This window comes from Odontesthes bonariensis, chromosome 3, assembly GCF_027942865.1.
Source record: "Odontesthes bonariensis isolate fOdoBon6 chromosome 3, fOdoBon6.hap1, whole genome shotgun sequence".
NCBI lineage: Eukaryota > Metazoa > Chordata > Actinopteri > Atheriniformes > Atherinopsidae > Odontesthes > Odontesthes bonariensis.
The window spans coordinates 16,876,219-16,894,525 of NC_134508.1; the positions used below are offsets into that span (position 1 = coordinate 16,876,219).

General features: G+C 39.2%; 1 protein-coding gene across 6 annotated transcripts in view; it reads right to left on the reverse strand.

Annotated features, from left to right (window-relative positions):
- The window catches only part of dlgap4b (discs, large (Drosophila) homolog-associated protein 4b), a 129,004-nt gene that overhangs the window by 69,859 nt on the left and 40,838 nt on the right, over window positions 1–18,307 (reverse strand). For all 6 annotated transcript variants that reach the window (XM_075460548.1, XM_075460553.1, XM_075460549.1 and 3 more), the window contains exon 2: window positions 10,132–10,196. The gene's annotated coding sequence lies outside the window, so the exon portion shown is untranslated. The remainder of the gene's footprint in view (window positions 1–10,131; window positions 10,197–18,307) is intronic.

The following is an 18,307-nucleotide window of genomic DNA, read 5'->3' on the forward strand; positions in this document are numbered from 1 at the left end:
TGTCTGGATGGTGGAGGGAAGCCCGAGTACCTGGAAGGAACCTATACAGGTTGAATGTGAAAACCCCAGCCAGGATTCAAGCCAGAAACTCTCTTGTAGTGAGCCAACCATCATGCACCTCTTATAAGAGATGTTAGTTAATAATGCATTACAAGTTTGAAGTCTTAGTTTGAAGTTTTATATCCTGACTAGAAAAAACCTGACTTCTAGCAGAAGAAATTTTTTCATGCTGAATGTTGGAAATTGCTAATTGCTATTTGTCACTGAATACACCATCAGTGGCTATGTCATTAATGATTGGCCTGAGTTTCGATTTTCAGCCTCGCAAAACGATCACAACTGACTAGACTAGCCCGGGAGCAAATTCAATTTGCAGTCGCTAGGGGCGTCTAGATTTCTAGGCTATAAAATTGCTCATATAAGTAGCAATTCCTAACGATAGCTGCTAAAAACCTAAACAAAGGAATGAAGAATGGGCTGAGATTTATGACCATGGTTTATGGAGTCATATGTGTTTTAACTTAAGTGCAAACCTGCTGGCTGACTGTCCAGAAATCTGGGGCAGCTTAATGCACATGACTTAAAATTTGATTGTGACCAAAGGAAGGTCACAGTGCCAACTGTCTGTGGCCGATCTACAGTAATAGTGTACTTCAAGGGTTATTGAGTATTACTGATCATACAATCTTAAAAAAGAGACAGGCCCTGTAGAAGAAAGGTGTGGAATGTAGTGAGTGGGTCACTCCATGCCCCCAAACAAGTTATTGTGAATAAGGATGTAAATTCACGCTGGTAATTGAAGCTTCTGCTCACTCATGTCACAAAAGTTTTACTAAGACCTCAGGAAATAATGTGAACTTGTGAAAAAAAAGGGCATAATACGTCTTCTTTAAACACCTATTTCCATTTCCACCTGGATCAATGAAAACCTTCACCGACATTTTGACATTAGCTCTTTCATTCGTAGCAAATTGATGTTTTTTTTTTATGTTGTGCACTCACAGTTTTAATTAAGCTCTGCCTCCTCATTAGCAAATAAAAAAATTGGATTGCTGTAAAAAGGAAACAAAATCAGATGGCCAGGAGAGGCTGAGAGATGTGTGGAGAAAATGACAACAAAACGTTTCTGGAGGGATCAAAGCTATAATTGGCCTACCATACATAAAAAGAAATGAATAGGTAGCAATCAATATAATGTTGTTATGTGCAGTTTACCTGGATCCCAGTCACAGCTGAAGTGTGTGTGTTAAGTCATTAATGAGATGTGGTTGTGCTGGCTTTGAATGTCAGATTGTTATGTTCCTGGAGAGAGCGTGTGCATCATAAGATCACGTATATTAAAGCCAGGCAAGTAGATGGGACTAACACCAGGGGTCACATGACAAACCAAAGGTGAGGAGAAGACTGATAAGAGAATGGAAAGAAAGGACCAAAATAAACCAAACAAATCAGTTTTTGGTAAAAATTCAAATAATTCAACTCGACTCGTTGTTAGTGACCAAATCTGTGTCTCAGCTCAGTCAAAAATCTCATATTTAAAGCTGGGCTACCTTTTCAGTTCTATGTTTAAAATTGTTCTACTCTCTGACTGAAAATGTTGCTGTTATTTCAGTTATAACTACAAAGACAAAGTTTGGAAAAATAGGTAATTGGCTATTAAAAGTGGCTGACTTCTTATTAAGTGCAACCATGCAGGATGTATTTTTGTTGTTAATTATAGTAGCAACAATTATTATAATGGTAAAAAGGGGCAGTCGCTCTAATATCTCAGTCTTCAGTGAATAAGGCTAGGACGAAAGGTGAGTGAAAGGTGAGTGTTAAATAAAGACAGATGATGCCTTATTTAGAGGCTGTATTGTCTGCCCTGTTCACTACCGTTATATTATGTGTGTATACATGGATATTCGCGGATCTCGAGTAATCTAAATATCACCTGAAGGACGCCGACTTTAACCAAACTGTTATCAGGGAGGTAATATAAAAATGTTGTATTATTGTTTGGAAATATTTGGCTTTGACTGTCTGTGTGCAGATCTATCACCTAGCAGATCTGTTACCTGAAAAAATGTCACAATTAAGGAACCAACACCACTTCCTTAATCTGACTGGAACAGTCAAGAAGATGAAATAGTCCTTAACAGAGCAAGAATGAAGGAAACATTTTGTTTTCTGGAACACAGTTACTGGACTCTTTTGCTCCCAAATATTGACAGTGTTGATTAAAAAGGGGATGATGGAACCCGGTTGTACATTTCTTTTCAAATTTCTTTGTTCACATCATAAGAAACATGGCCGATATCATACCAACCATATCAACTTTTACACTGGGATGCCTACTCTAGTGCCTGGTGTGGTGATTTCATCATGTCTATGACATAATACGATGCAGCAAAAGGTTTCACATGTTTATCATCAGGTATAAATGACGTTGTTATTTTACATCAGAGCGATCTAACATTTTTCATCTTGGGATAATTTACATGAAATATTGTCATCATTTAAACTGAATCATTGTAATTTCTTATATGAGGTGTAAACGTTGAAAGAAATGAGAAAATTGCCCCTTCATCTTCTCATGACCAGCACTGAATTTATCTCATCCCAATAATCCCTATCAAAATGAGCAGCTTATATCTGTCTGAGGTTCACTCTATTAATCTTGTCAAATGGATTCAGAGAGCACAGATACTGCAGAGAGACACGAGGCTCAGGACAGACGACCAGATGGCTTCACAGATTGGACAGAGAAACACAGAGCAGTCACCAAATGTAATGAGAGGAAAAGGAAGGTTAGGTATTTTTCACACTGAGTAAGGAGGAAGGAATGGGAACTAGAAAGCTCAGAATAAAAAGGGATAGGTACTGAGATGCAGCAGTGAGATGTCATGGGAGGAGATTCACGTCGGTAAAGCAGTGAAATGACAGGTTGTGGCTCCTGCTGTCACCGGCTCACAGATCTTAAGTTGTAGAGCTTTTCCTCTACAACTTCCTAGAATTACCGCAAAAACTCAGCTCCATGCTGAATTATGCATGCTTGAGCATTAGATGGAGGGAAAATCAGGACAAATGCAGCAGCACATGTATGTGTTGAAGAGGGGGGACCTCTTTTCCTGGAAGATTACCTCAGCAGTGCCCCCAATGTACACGAGAAGGTGGTTTAATGATATTACATTACACAGTGGGAAAAAATAAACCCAAAAAACCTGACAGTGTAACACACAGTGTAATCTTACATTTCTCTCGAAAACACAACTTGTTGAGCATGACCACATTACTCTGTTGTGATAAAAATAACGGGAGATGTAAAAGCACAAATTCAGCGATGAGAAGATTATATTTAGTACAAAATTTAGATTTCATGCAAGTTTAGTCTGTGCTGAAAACTCCCATATTTTTTTTTTAATGAACTGGTGATTGTCAGTATGACCATGATTTCCCAAGAGCTTTACTCTGCAACAGTGAATGCTAAAAACACTTAAAAAACATCTGGAATGATATATGTGAAAAAACAAACCATTTTCCTGCTGATAGAAAAGTACTCATACTGTGTGTAATCAAATATTGCTAAATTCTTCAAATATTATCTAGAATGAGACCCTACATGAGAAACTGAAGCATCTATCTGTGTCCCATTAATTAGGTTATATTGTGCAGATATTTATGTCAACCCGTAGCTGGCAGAGAGGTTATTAAAATGGAACCCAAATGTTAATAATAGGCACATTTAGTCATTTGGTTTGAGGAAAATTCTCTCACCACATGAGACATTTGTAATAATGAGAAAATGATGAACAGAAGAGAATTTAATTTTCTCTGATGTTAAGTCACACATGAGCCGAAAGGGCCTGTCTGCACTATTACATGCATTTCTATTTTTGTTCTCATCCCTTCATAGAAAAAGCATTTAGTGAGTGTGTGTATGGCACGTAGTATGGCAAGTGTGTTGGGCCAACACTGTCTCACACAGACATACAACTATCTGAGATAGGCGCCAAAATCTCACTTTTCTTTTATCATTAATAGAAATTGAAATGAAAGTTTTGATGAAATACACATTTCATGTGTTCAAATGTGGTACATAGATTTTGGATTATTTATCTGTCATTGCCTCCAGATAGAATAACAAACTGATATGATGGCTTGACATCTCCAAAAGCAATGTGACCATTGAAGCCAGATAAAGTCCTCACTTGCATTCGGACATTCTTTCACTCAAACAAATGAACAAAACACAGAAATAAATCTGTGATTTTATGAAAGTTATTTGTATATTTTCAAAATAGATTTTTTCATATTTTTTGAACATACAGAAATATCAATAAAAAGAAAAAAAGAGACTACGAGTTGATCTGTTCAATTTCATGGCTTTCAGTTACGAGGACATCCTTCAATAAAAGCCCAATGTACGACTGGGAAGAACCTCTGTGTCACACTAGAGCTGCAGAATCTCAGTCTAGAACAAACTGAGCTAAAACCGATGGCGAATCTGAATCTCTCTTTTTCAGATGAAACAGAGGAATGTTGACTTTGGTCTTATCCCTCTCCTTTTGGGATGCCTTTTAGCTGAACAACCTGGTTTATTCAGTTGATGAAAATCTGAACTTTCACTCGATCCGACTGTGCAGCCGACCCATGTATACTTGCATGCATACACAACCAGAGAAGCTGCCACAAAACATAGTATATGCGCAAGGAATACCATGCACATGCAGGGACAGGGATTGCCCTCTCATTGCCCCGCTATATCTCCACACAGCAAATAGATGTTTGCTGCTGAATTAAGTTTTAATCTATATAAAATTGGCACTTTAAACATTAAAAAGTCAAAACATTTACCAAATCCTGTGTAAAATAAACCGGGAAACAGTGTGAAATTCTGGTCTATTAAGCATCACATGTGGCTAAAGCAAAAAGAACTGATTTGGAAAGTAACACTGCAGTTTCCCAAGCTGTCTGATTGGTGGATGGATAGACGGGGAGAGAGACACATAGAAAGAGACAGAAATGAAAAGGCAGCAGCTTTAAAAGCTTTGGAAGGGATTTGTATCCAGTAAGCCACACACAGGATTAAACCATGTTAATGCAATGCCTACACAAACTGGACACAGTACACACACACACACACACACACACACACACACACACACACACACTAGCAGAGGTGGTGGGATGTGAGCAAAATGACATCACAACAAAACCTCAAACAGTGCTGCTGTATGTTGATATTTTTAACACAATAACTTTGTTCGAAAGGAGGTTGGAGACTTAATCATGCCATTGGTACTTTCCTAGGAGATGGTCAGTGAATTCAACAAGTGTACTCTGAGAGGTTAGTACGTGTACAAGAAGGAAATGTTGTCTCCTTTCCTGTGTGGAAGTTCCATGAATTAAGCAAAAGCTTTACATATACAATTATGTATCCAATGATTTACAGGACCATGATAGAGTCCCATAACTGCTAGAAATAGAATAGCACTGGATTTTACATGTACAGTCTGTACACTTTTTTTTTTTTTTTTTTTTTTACAAGTCTCGCCACAGTAGTTTTAGAATCCCACTTTAATAAAAAGCTCCATGCATGAGGAGTTTCACTGCAAGTTCATTAAAGCCAATCCGTTGCCGCAATGCAAATTAAGAGAATTAAGAGCTCTCATGAGAGAGAGAGTCTCGGCTCTGGTCTGCTGCATCATGCTGTGAGGCACATAATTCTGCAGAAATTGCTGCATAGTGTTATCAACTGTAGTTTAGAACAAGAGAAGAAATTACCGCACATCAGAGTGAAAAGTCTACTTTGTTAGAAATACGACACTTCGACTATCCGAAAAGGAGACAAAAAGGATTGTGGGCTGTGTGAAGGCAATGGGGTCATAGCTTTGAGCTCAGCAGGTCTGCCTGACATTTATTATTGAATAACTTTAAAGCTGTGAAGAAACTTAACTAAAATACAATAAACAGCATTGATACGGACATTCCCAGTGGTCACTAGGGTGTAACAGTATTTTTTAGAGGAAGGCAACAAACTGCACAGAAAACTCACTTAAACTTAACAACACAAATATCTCATGAGCTTAGCTTCTCATTAATCATCACACCTATTTCTTTCTCTCTGCCCTTTCTGTCTTACATACTGAGATGCTTTACATAAACAATGCTGCATTCATACATATACTTGATCTACGCCACAGGGGAACCAAGTTATTGACATGTCTGTTTGTCTGGCAATACACACTTGAATTTCAGATTGAACATTATGCGCCTATACACCACTTAACAATAAACAGTCAGCTCAAAATCACCAATGCAAATCACACCAATCTTCCTCTATTATCCACTGGACATACGTCAGACATCATGCAGTTTTTAACATTCAAAATCAGAAGATATGTCACTGTAGCAGTTAACGGTACTGCTGGGAGCATCTGTGTTCAGATCAAAAGGAACAGGGAGGCGCTGTAAAGGAACTGCAGTGTACAAAAAGGATGGCTGTGGCATGTAAATTACTGCGACAGAGTGCATTTATTAAGTAAGTAGAGTCAGCTTTCATTCAAGATAACTATATCAGATGTGACACGTTGTTTCTCTGCACTAATGCTTGTTGTTTATGGAGATTGTCCTCCTTCCCAAAACGTGCCCATGTAGTGTATGTGCAAGCAGGCAGATACAGACATTAATCACTTTAAAAGAATATGGGACCTCTAGTGGTTGTGATAGCAACTGCATGTGAGGGTTAAAATTGGCCATGACATCCGTGACGTCCATATTTTTCATGTCGAACCTGAAACAAGTGCTGTTAAAGCCGAAAGCCAACCAGGAAATGACAAATTTTTCATCTTAATGTGTTTAATGTCTTTACATGTAAACATGTCAACCTTCCAAATGGTGCTGTGGTCCTTCTGTAAGAAGAATGGTTTTTTTTAGCCCTTACCAGTTAGTTTTTATTTCTAACCCTAACCAAGTGATGTTGCAGCATCAAGACAATCATTGTAATGTATTGTGTACATGTAACCATGTCAACCTGTAAAATTATGTAACAGAAGGTGATAGTCACGTTATAATAATAATAATAATAATAATAATAATATTTTAGCACCAACCGTGATTATTTTCTAACTATACCAAAGTAACGGTACTGCCTTAGCCCTGCAGCAAAGTGTTTTAGTGAAGTGTTGTTGTGCTACTAATGGAACATGTGTTGGTCTCAATTTCACAAGTTACAAAGGCCTATGGTTGAAATTGCGGTTCAGCATGTGTTTAAACATTTATGGGTGTATTTTTCTTCTTTTGGTCTTTTATGTCTTAAAGACAGCAAAAAAGTACATGCTTTGAAACTTTCCCCTTTGCTTTCAGTCTGGCTTGATGAATGGATCACTGTTTTGTATGTATAAGAAAGCAGCATAGTGACGCAAAAGAAGAAATTCACTGACGCATCAGCTTCAGAGAAGGATATTGATTTGTTTCTTTGAAAACCTAGCCTGACTACGTCATACTCACAATTCTAGTCAGAATGTGAGTCTGATACCGCTCGATAGAGATTTGAGTATGGGGCGTGTTTCAACCGAACCAGGAGAAAAAATGCCTCTTCGCTCAATTGGATAGACCTACAACCAGCTCTTTAGTGACGTAGTCGATAATGTCACAGCCCTATCTAACAGCCTTAGCCTGGCGACGCCATCCTACGTACTTCCGCCCAAAGATTTTGGCTCCGCACATAGTCTGGCCAAATCCCCCTACCTCGGTTCGCTCAGTGTTTTGCCAATCAGCAAACAGTTGCGAGTGGTGACGCAGAACTCACGCGCGGAGTCCATTGTAGTCCATATAATTGTAGTTCAACCGCAGCGGAAATAAACATGGCGACGGAAGAACGCTAGAAGCTATCCATGAAGTTGTCTCAATTCTGGAGATCATTACACAATTAAAACAAGAGCAAGAGGAATGCCTCGTCAATTTTGTTAGTGGCAAGGATGTCGTAGCTCTCCTTCCAACTGGCTTTGGGAAAAGTTTGATTTCTCAAATGGTACCGGTATAATGAAAGCGGATGTGGGAAGCGTGATTCGCGAGCTAGAGCCTCGCGAGAGTAAGCATGAACCTCGGCGCATAACCAACATCATTTCTAAACATTATGATTGGTTAAGGGAACTCCGTTACTCCAATGAATTTAAGTTGCTGGGTAAGGTCCCGCCCTCCATGGAAACGGATTTCTCTTGGGTTTTCCCAGACTGTTTGACAGAGTCAACAGTCGGCTTTCGCCCAGGCTATAACAGCCTTGCCACTTACTATTAAGCCCCATTGTACCGGCTTTTTGGCTGCAGTTCCACCAGAATTCCACTGGGCGCGTCGGTGGAGACCAGAATGAATTGGGCCCAATAGAGCTAGATGCTACAAATGGTCAGTTTCACCTAAGTCTCCTCAAGAGCGCTCAGATTTGAATGTAGTTTCTGAGAGCTCAACATGGGTTTCAAGTCAAAAATCTACTGAACGAGTACATATATCCCTTTGATTTCTTACAGGTTGGCTTCTTGTTGTCCACAACGCGCTAGCATTGTGCTAATGACAGCTGGTCGACCGGTGAAAGAATGAATTACCGCTTGACGGCTGGCTCCATACCAAGCGACAACAGAATTAAGATGGACTTTTTCAGCTTATGTTACCTCTGCTCTTCCAAACCTTTTCCGCAGCTACGGTCACTTTCATTTGACTTTGCTTAAAGCGGCATCTCCGGTCGTAAGCTATGTATGACGTCATATACACTTAAAATCCTTTTTTTAAGCAAATGAGTGGCTCTAAAAATCTAAAAGTCAGCCATGGGTATTTTCTAAACATCCTCTTTCGAACACAACATTCAAATTACTAGAGAAAAAATTATATCTTGAGATAAGGGCACGCTAGGGCGTATAGCTCCATAGGACTCCATTCATTCTGGTCTCCAAAAATTGAGCGCCCCACGTGGAAAGAGGGTGGAACTGCAACCAAAATCGCCTCTTTGGAAACCGGAAATGCACCGTGAGTTGCGAATCTGGTAGTAAGAGAATCTGTGATAATGTCCCTGTTGATCATCTGTCCATCATCGTATAAAGCCCGCCCTGGCAATCTGATTGGGTCGACTGCTTTGATGTCGAGCACAGAGATTTCCCAACTGAGCAGAGCCAGACCGAACTTCCCGACTAAAAAAATTATGGGCGGGGCTAAGTTCGGCTGGCACCCAGGCTAATGAAAACCATGCAGTAACCATCAAACTCACTGGTAATTTAACAGGGTACATAGAATTTTTGGTCTTTCAAAAGAAAGAGAAACAAGACCTATTTTGACTATTGCTGTCTATTTCACTTTCTTCTGAGATGAAACAACCATCATAATCTCAGTAAAAAAGAAAGAAGCTAATGCCTCCTTTGCTTGCCTCGTTACCTCTCTTAGGTTGTGCTGTATGTGAGGAAGTTCCTCCATGTGCTTTTCTGCTGCACAACATGAGTGACAGTTTGCTCTTATGGATGGTATCTCAGATGAGCTCTGTGCTCAGAATGAAATTAATCCAGTGTGAAAATCACGAGTTGAGTGTCGTACCTCAGGGAAGCCCAGTGAGAGTGAAGACACTCATGATGCTGAGCACTGCGGCCATGTTCCATCAGTACTCTCTGCTCTCAGGCAACAGCGTGCAAACGTCTGCATGCCAAAACATGCTTGTTCGTCCATGCAGCAACACAACTGGTAGACATACTGTACTCGTGTTACATTCATTCTGCTTATCATCAAATACACTGACATTTTTTTTCTGATTAGTCTTTGGCCTCAGCAAACAGAAGCCCTCAGAGATGTATCAGCCTGTACAGAGGACGGCAAGTTCTGCCTCCCACAGCTTCAACCTCCTTTTCTGTCTGACAGCTGCATTCAGTCTAACTGCCCTGGGGATTGATTCTGGTTCAGCGTGGACAAGGTCAAGGCGTGCAGGCTTTCTGTAACTTATGAGCTAATTTTCCTGGTGGCTCAACTGTTTCCATTCATCCAACAACATCATCAAGCAGACCAATGTAACGTTAGCTCTAGGTCTCTATTTTTGGCAGGAGATGCTAAATATGGCACCAGATGAAAACAGAATACCAGTGTCCTGAGGGATGCAGAGAAACAGAAGTACTGTACCTTCTTGGGGGAGTTGAATAGTTTGTTGTTGAGATCACAGCAGAGCAGACTCGGTGGAAAAAAACCTGGAAAACAAAGATGTTTCATCAGCTCCAGTAATTATAACAAACTGGACATTTTGACCAGTGGTGAGACTGGTAGTGTTTTTATCTTACATTATGAGCCTGTCTGTTGGTGTGTATGAGTGTGTGTCATCATGGTAAAATGTGGTCTGAAACTTGCTACAGCAGGTCTTTCCACCTTGTACCCCTGTTCCACACTTTTATCTGTTTGTGGTGTGCTTGTAATCCCCCATATGAGATAATATATCTGGAGTGTAAACATGTAATGTATTCCAAAATGGCAGTGGTCTTAAAAAAACTCATTGACAGCCCTGTTGATGGGATCTCTTCTCTAAATAGTTTCTACTTAAACCTATTATGGTGATTAGTTTGTAATCACTCATGACTGATGCTTGCAAAAAAATGACAAGTAGAATTATAACTGGAATACGGACATCATTGTAATCGTTTGTAGACACTATTCATTGTCTCCAAAACTGCTTATTGTCTTGACAAGTTTTTTTTTTACTTATTTGAGCAATTAATTATCTTTTTGAGATGCCACATCTTGAGAGATAAAAAAAAAAAAATTCAATTAAAAACCACAGATCAGATTAGGATAATGCTTCCCAAGGCAGTAACACTACAGGAAGACATGTTATACAGTAGATCAGCAAAAACATTCTTTCTCTTACATAATAAGACTTTTGCATATTGTTCTGACATTATAGAGATATAATTTAACTGCTTACAGTAAAACCAATAAGTTCTTGTATCATCTTCAAACATTCTGTGTGGTACCTAGGGGTAATATTTAGAAAATGCAGAACAGCACAAACAGACCTTCACAGGGAGAATATCTCCAGCAAAAAATATAAACACAGGTTCAGCGTGTTGAGGTGTTTAGATTTTTCTACTGAGACAACCATTACAGTGATGAAGAAGAACATTTTTGGGCCAAATCAGACTCCCATTTTAGACTTCTGTTTCACTCTGTCATCAAATATTATACAGTAAATTACATCTGATGCAGCTTCGAGTGCCACAAAACAAAAGTCTACTTCTGTGGACAAATGTTTGTGCAATCGGAGCAGAAATATCAAATGCATTATGAGGTAGGCTGCTATTTCTCAGTAGGGCCAACTGCCACGCAAAGGACATCTTCTATTATTCAAGAGCTATTCAAAATCTATTCATCAGTCTTTATTCTGGTCTGGTTACACCCAAAAGCGTCAAGTTACCTCTCTAATTACAACTGATAAAACCAATGAAGCTCTTTCAAACCGGGCATTAAAAGTAACTGGCTGGACATTCACAACTCTGAGTATGATGCAATGTGGCCAAAACACAAAATAGAACAAAGTGGTGAAAACAACAAGAGAGAGACGAGAGAAAAAGTTTTTTTTTTTAACATCTCAGAATAAGGTTAAATGCTGATAACCAATGTTTCAGTGTGCATCAAAATTTGCTTGTACATCTACTATAGAAAATACACTACCTTGTTGAGAAATGTATCAAGGTTATATCACAGTACTGAGTTAATAAAAAGTTATAAAAAGCATTCAGAACCTTTAGAAGTAGTGTTGTTTTACACACGTTTAGATACTTTTAGCTTGAAATGGCTATTTTTTTAAAATTTCAGATTATAGACATATCACGATTGAACTATCCAAATTAATAACTTATTATTATTATTATTATATTACAGTTATAATGTTCTGATGGAACTGAAAATACATGTTTCTATGTATAAACCTTGAACTTTATTGATAGCAAGCATCTAAATCATTGGTTGCTTCATTATTTAGGAGTTCAACTCAGATATTGAAGGAATTGAGGAAATCCCATCTGTTGTACAATAGAATTTTTTCAGTAAATGCACCTGCAAAGAGAGGATCCTACTTCTAGGTTAAACTTAAGAGTAGTAAAACATACAAACTAAAGACAAATGAACATTCAAAAGTTGAAAAAGATGCTCCCCACTCATTGCCCATCATATCTTCTGCAACATGTTGTGAATGGCTAATGTCATATTAATGTACAGTATACAAGTTTTTTGTGACAGAGGTAGGAATTCGCTGACCCTCACCTTACGGTTACTCGATTTGAAAAGCTGCAGACACTGGAGCTTTCAGGGCTGTGATGCTGGCTAAATGTCAAATCTCAAGCGCTCCCAACATAATTTTGTACTTGTAAGGAGGGTGGCACATGAGTGCTGGGGGTTGGCTTCAGTTGGTCAGTCAAAGTTCAGGAACATTATGTCCTAAAAAAACGAGGTCAGATGACTACGTGAACATAATCAATGACCAGATTTTTCCATCAATATTTTTTTTCTTCCCTTATGGCACAGCCTATTTCAAGATGACAATGACAGGATTCATGCGGCTGAAATTGCACAAGATTGGTTCAAAGAGCATGAGACATCATTTTCACACATCGATTGGCCACTACAGAGTACAGACCTTAACCCCATTGACGTGCTGGAGAAGTCTTTACACAGAGGTCTGACTCTCCCATCATCAATACAAGATCTTGGTGTAAAATTAATGGCAACTCAGAAAGGAAATTAATGTTCTAACACTGTAACACTGCATAAGCTTTTCAAAATGACACCACAGCGAATGCATGTTATAGTCAAAGTTAATGGGGGTTCACTTAAAGCTATGGTAGGTAATCCTAGAGAGCTAGCAAGAGAGCTAGCAAGATTCGAAAGTGTCCCCTCCTCTAAGCTCCACCCCCCCCTCCCCATTCCGTCAGTGCGTCATCCAAAGCCGGTAGAACCGCATGCGCACACGGAGCAGGGAGCCGACAGAGGGGGGCGTAGGCAGAAAGCAGAGGCATCTGATTGGTTTTTGTAGGCGCTCCAATCCGAGATCAGCGGGTCAGCTTTTTCTCAGTCCTGCAACTGCCACAGAGGTCTGATTATTTTCGTCCCTTTTTCTAAATACATCTTGTATAGATTTCTCTCAGGACAGACGGACCATTTCACCCAGTATTACAAAATGTGTTTCTGAACAGGATTACCAACCATGCCTTTAAATATTAGAGCAAGTAACTATTTTTTTGGGGGGGGTTTCTGGGTAAGGCAACATATAACTCTCTTTCTTTTTATGAGAAAGGCTTTAGACAACAAATAAAACAGCTTATCCAATGGAACACAAAATAATGACAAAAAATATCTGACAGCCTTCAGCCGCAATAGGACTATTGCATCTGAGAGACTGAGGAGTCAATGTTTGATATAAAGAACATATTGTTTGGACTCTGAACTTGTAACATTGTTCATAATAGCTATGAAAATGATTTCAATTGACGGCAGGAAACAGTGAGAGCCACTGGTACGAATGCACTCAATGTATCAAGGGTGCAAATATGGAGAACAAGTACAAAAGGGCAATGTTAAAAGTGAAGGACTGGGTTGCTTCAGTTATGTGAATAATCACTGTTTAATTTGTTTGGAAAACCTTAGATTTCCCTGAATCCCTAGATTCCTAAATTCTAGATGCTCATTTTCAATTCAATAATAATCTAATGGAAACCTTGGGTCCTGTAATTCTTGTGGATGTTACAGTACTCCCCAACAGCAGAGACTTCCCCTACCTGCACAGAGCACCTCACCAAACTGCAAAAATGGGTTAGAACGGCTTGAGGAACACGACAAAGAGCCCAAGGCAGTGATCAAGCCTCCAAACTATCCAGATCCCTGTCTGACTGGGTATCTCTATTCATATTTAGTGTCCAACATCACAAGCAGCTGGTCTCAAGGAACCCAAAACAGTAGTTTAAAAAAATATCAACAACTTGTTAGCTGTGATATATTATGTTGTTTAGAGAGATAAAACTGCTGAAATTTGTTTAAATAAATCAACAAAGCAGATTTTTGTACTCTTTACTCTAAACAGTAATATTCTGCTTTACGAGCTAATGCTAACTTGATACCATTGCTTACCATGAGGTCGTAAATTCTGCTTTTACTGTATCAGTCCTAGAGGGTGCATGTAGCTTTGGTTTTTGTATCCTGAATTTTGGTTCCTTGCCAGCCTCTGGGGCTTTTGGGGTTTTCTGAGTAGAAAAAATACATCTAGTGACTGAGCAGCGATTAGTGATGACTGCAGATCCTAACATCAGAATTTTACTGCAGGCCTGGTTTGCTCATGTACAAGCTAAACTCTTTATTGTAGCTCACCCTGCTCTGGTTTTCAGGGCATGGCTTGTGCTAACAGTAAGTGCTGAATGCAGCAGAGGCTCACTGAAGCAACATTAATATGGTGCATTAGCCTAGCTTTCTTGTGACACACTTTCAGCTGTCTGAGGCACCCACTCTGAGGAAGATCTGAGCGTTGCTCTACAAGCCACACAGCCTCTCTGCCACTCATCAGTCCTGGTCTCTGTCGTCTCCATTCATCTCTACTTTCTCTTCCTATTAAACTGTTTAAGTTTTGTTTCGCCACATTGTCTAATTGCCCTCTTATAAACCCGTTGTGCCCATCTCTTTTTATTTGTCTGATTTTCTTTTCTCCTCACTCGCTCACAGCCTTCCTTTGATCTCACTGAAGAAGCTGCTTTTTAAAATCAGCAATCAATACCCGTCTGCTTAATCTTGCACCTTTCATTTTCACACTCACATTGCAAAATGAATAAAGCCAACAGAGACTACTCCGTTACAGCTTGAAAATCCATACATATTTTGGTGTCAAACAAGATCACATTGTCACCATTGTCTATTTCACAGAAGGCTCCTTTTTAAACGATTTACGTCAGATTTATTCAGTGCAACAAGTTAGCACTGTAGTGTCTCTTCTTCACATTGGACATTATCTTTTGTCCTCTCCAGTCTGTGGCTCGAATGTAGTTTCAACATAGGAGCTCAAAGACAGCCAGCTGTCGAGAGTCATTTTGATGGGTCATGACAAAGTGAAGCCCTTGATAAAACTATTCAGGAACAAAATGTGACACACCTTCACATTTTGTTGACTATATGCTTCTCTATTACACAGACACGGATAACTTTTTCACAACCTCTTATATTTACTAACCCCCCCCCCACACACACAAACACACGTAACATCAACACGAAATGTTCTGTATTAAAAAGACAATATAGCTGTTAGAAGTCACATCAGCAAAATCTCTTTCTTCAGAGCAACTACACTCACTTTGCTCCATGTTAACATGAACTACAGGTCAGAGGTTACTTAGCATACCTTTGGCTCATTGTCTCAGAGTCATTGTTGCAGTGCAGCTCAAGCTCATTCCTGGGGGAGTACCACAGCAGACGTGCTGTCATATAGCTTCTCCCTGTGAGTGCTACTTTCTTGCTCTACTTCCTGCTCTACTTCTTGTCCCCTATAACTTGTCTTGGTCTGGCACACTTTACTTCTTTAACTAGTCCATAATTGCTGACCAATGTTCAGGCTGCTAAAACAGTACTGTGAAAAAAAAAAAACTTTTAAAACCATTCAAAGCCAAGTTAAAAAAAAACAATTGTCTATAGAATTGTAAATGTAACTGTCATGAATACACCAATGACCAACTACTTCTTTATGTCATTTTAAGATCTATTTCACAGATTGTTTCCAATTTTTTTTACTGACATTCATAGTTCTCATGGCACTGTTTAAGGCCTCTTGGAATTGACCATATTTTCAGTCTGTCTAGTCTGGGTTTCAGACAGAATTTTGCATTTGCAGACCACAGAAAATGAAATCATTAAATTACCAGTGCATTGTTGAATTCATTTGTTGACATCATTACTGTGATGTCATGTGAATTTTCTGCTTTAAATGTAACCAATATCTGGTCTCCAGTTTAAAGTCATTGTTAGTTATAGCGGCTGTGGTTGTAAATGAGGTAGATATGGAGGAAAAGCTGCACCTGCAAATGGAAAAGACCTCAACCAGATATTCTTTTCTAAAATGTTGCTTATCTAAACCACAAAGAGTCCATATGTAAAACACATCCAAAAAGCAAACTGCAACCCCAAATAAGACAGCTGGATCCAAAACAGAGTTATCGACACAAAAAAAGGTAAGCAAAGTGTTAAGGTAAGTGTTCGTCTTGCAAAGCTAGCTAGCACAGCACTAATCTGCCGATGAACTAAAACTCATCATAAACCTTTTCACAGCTCAATTCAGCAAAAATGCATATAAGCCACTTATGTTTATGCATTTGGCACTTATAGTGTTTATACAGTAGTGCACATTTTGGGGTGCTAATTTCACATGAATGGAAACAATTTGACACACAGCTAGGTTTTCAATACCTAATTTAGTTAATATTGATGGACATAAAGCTAAAATGCATAAAGCCATGCATTCAACTAACATATATGAAGTTGCAATACATCAGCTAATGTCAGCTCCAACATTAACACTATCACTGGCTCATCTGGGTCAGTGCTAGAGTTGTGACAACTGAGAGTAGAGCCCAAGTAATTGGCCTCTATTTCTATGAAAAACGCTCATATTATGCTTATGGCCATAAAGAGATGTTGAATACAACCCTAGTTTACAGAGACTACTTCAGTAGGTTTGACTTTTGTTTCTTGGACCATCATGGCGGTGCCATTTCACCTGAGTGAAATATAAATTCTGAATATCTAAAAAACATTGGACTGCAAACCACCGTTACTGCTGATATCAGTCTTCTAACACAAACTGAACATATGCTACATATTGTACTTGCTTAACAACAAATGCTTCATCTAGTCACAGGTCTGTAAAAGATTACGGTTAATTTTTGATCAATGTAAACATCTTATTATCTAGCTCATTAAAAGTCATCATAATGACTGCTATAATATAATATACTTAAACAACTTCGATGTATACTGATAATCACTGTGGCTCTTCTCTGATTGCCCACTGGACCCCCTTTGCTATGGTAACGACCCCTAATAACCACCATTGTGGCAGCAGCTGTAGTCGTAGCAACAGTTGGTTAGTGGAGCTCTTTCACACCGAAACAAAAGGACGAGCGGGAGGAGGAAGAGAGGGCAGGAGGTTTTCTGTCATCAACAGTCAGATGGGGTATTCATCTACGTCTGTTGAAGCTCCTCTAAATTCATCTATCCAGCCCATTATTTTTATCTCCTTGCCGGTTCATCTGTCTCTTGTCCACTTATATCCTCATCTGTCCCTTATGTGATTGCCTCTTTTTCAATAGACAATTAACTACTTAATGTTCTCCTTGTGCAAATGGAATTACAGAGTCATAAATACACAGATTGTTACCATCAGCACAATTTTCCCCCTCACTTTCTCACACATCTTTTCCAAGTTTATAGTTCATCATGCAACAATGATAAGTCTCCATTTTATGACAAATGCTGCAGTGATCCAACACAAATCACGTTTCAGCAACTCGCATAAATCCCCTTCACCCTGTTACACATATGTTAATATTCACACCACTATTTTCACATATCCTTTTGCCCACCTCAAAGTTTCTACCCTCTCATCTTCACATCGTAATTTTCTGCTCCCTCTCCCTCTCCCTGCTTCACTGTCTCTCCATCAGCACCTCCCCTGCAGCCCATCTACCTCCATGAGTGCCGGTGCTGAGAAAAGTTTAAAATATTGATGTCTCTAGTCGAAGGCCACCTCCAGCACACTCTGCAGGGGGTACAAGCCGGGGCTTGTCAGGTAGAGTGGGTGAACTTCAGTGACAGGAATCCCATGGCAGGTAAAGGTGAGTTAGAGTGAACAAATAAGGAGATATGGTTGTGGGAAGTCTGCATACAAACCAATTCATATCATCTGTCAGCTGGAGTCTTTATTTGAATCAGGTGATTTTCTTCCTGCTTAACCTTGGATCTAAATGTGTAATAACTATGCTGATCCAGAGTGTAAAAGCCATTAGTTTTACAATAAAGAAAGTTAATTATTATTTTTCTAACACATAGTGTCAAGTTAAAAGGGCATGATTAAAGCTAACACATGATCTTATTGTTTGGGTTCATAAACCAAAGCAAACACTGACTGAAAAATGAAAATGTCTGCAAAAAGAAGACCTTGGTTTAAAACTAATACAAATGTACGGGTTTGCACCCATTCCCGCAATTCCAACAAGCAAATGTCCCACCATTCCGACAAGGCTTTCCATATAAGGAAATGTGCATTACTCAGCAGATAACA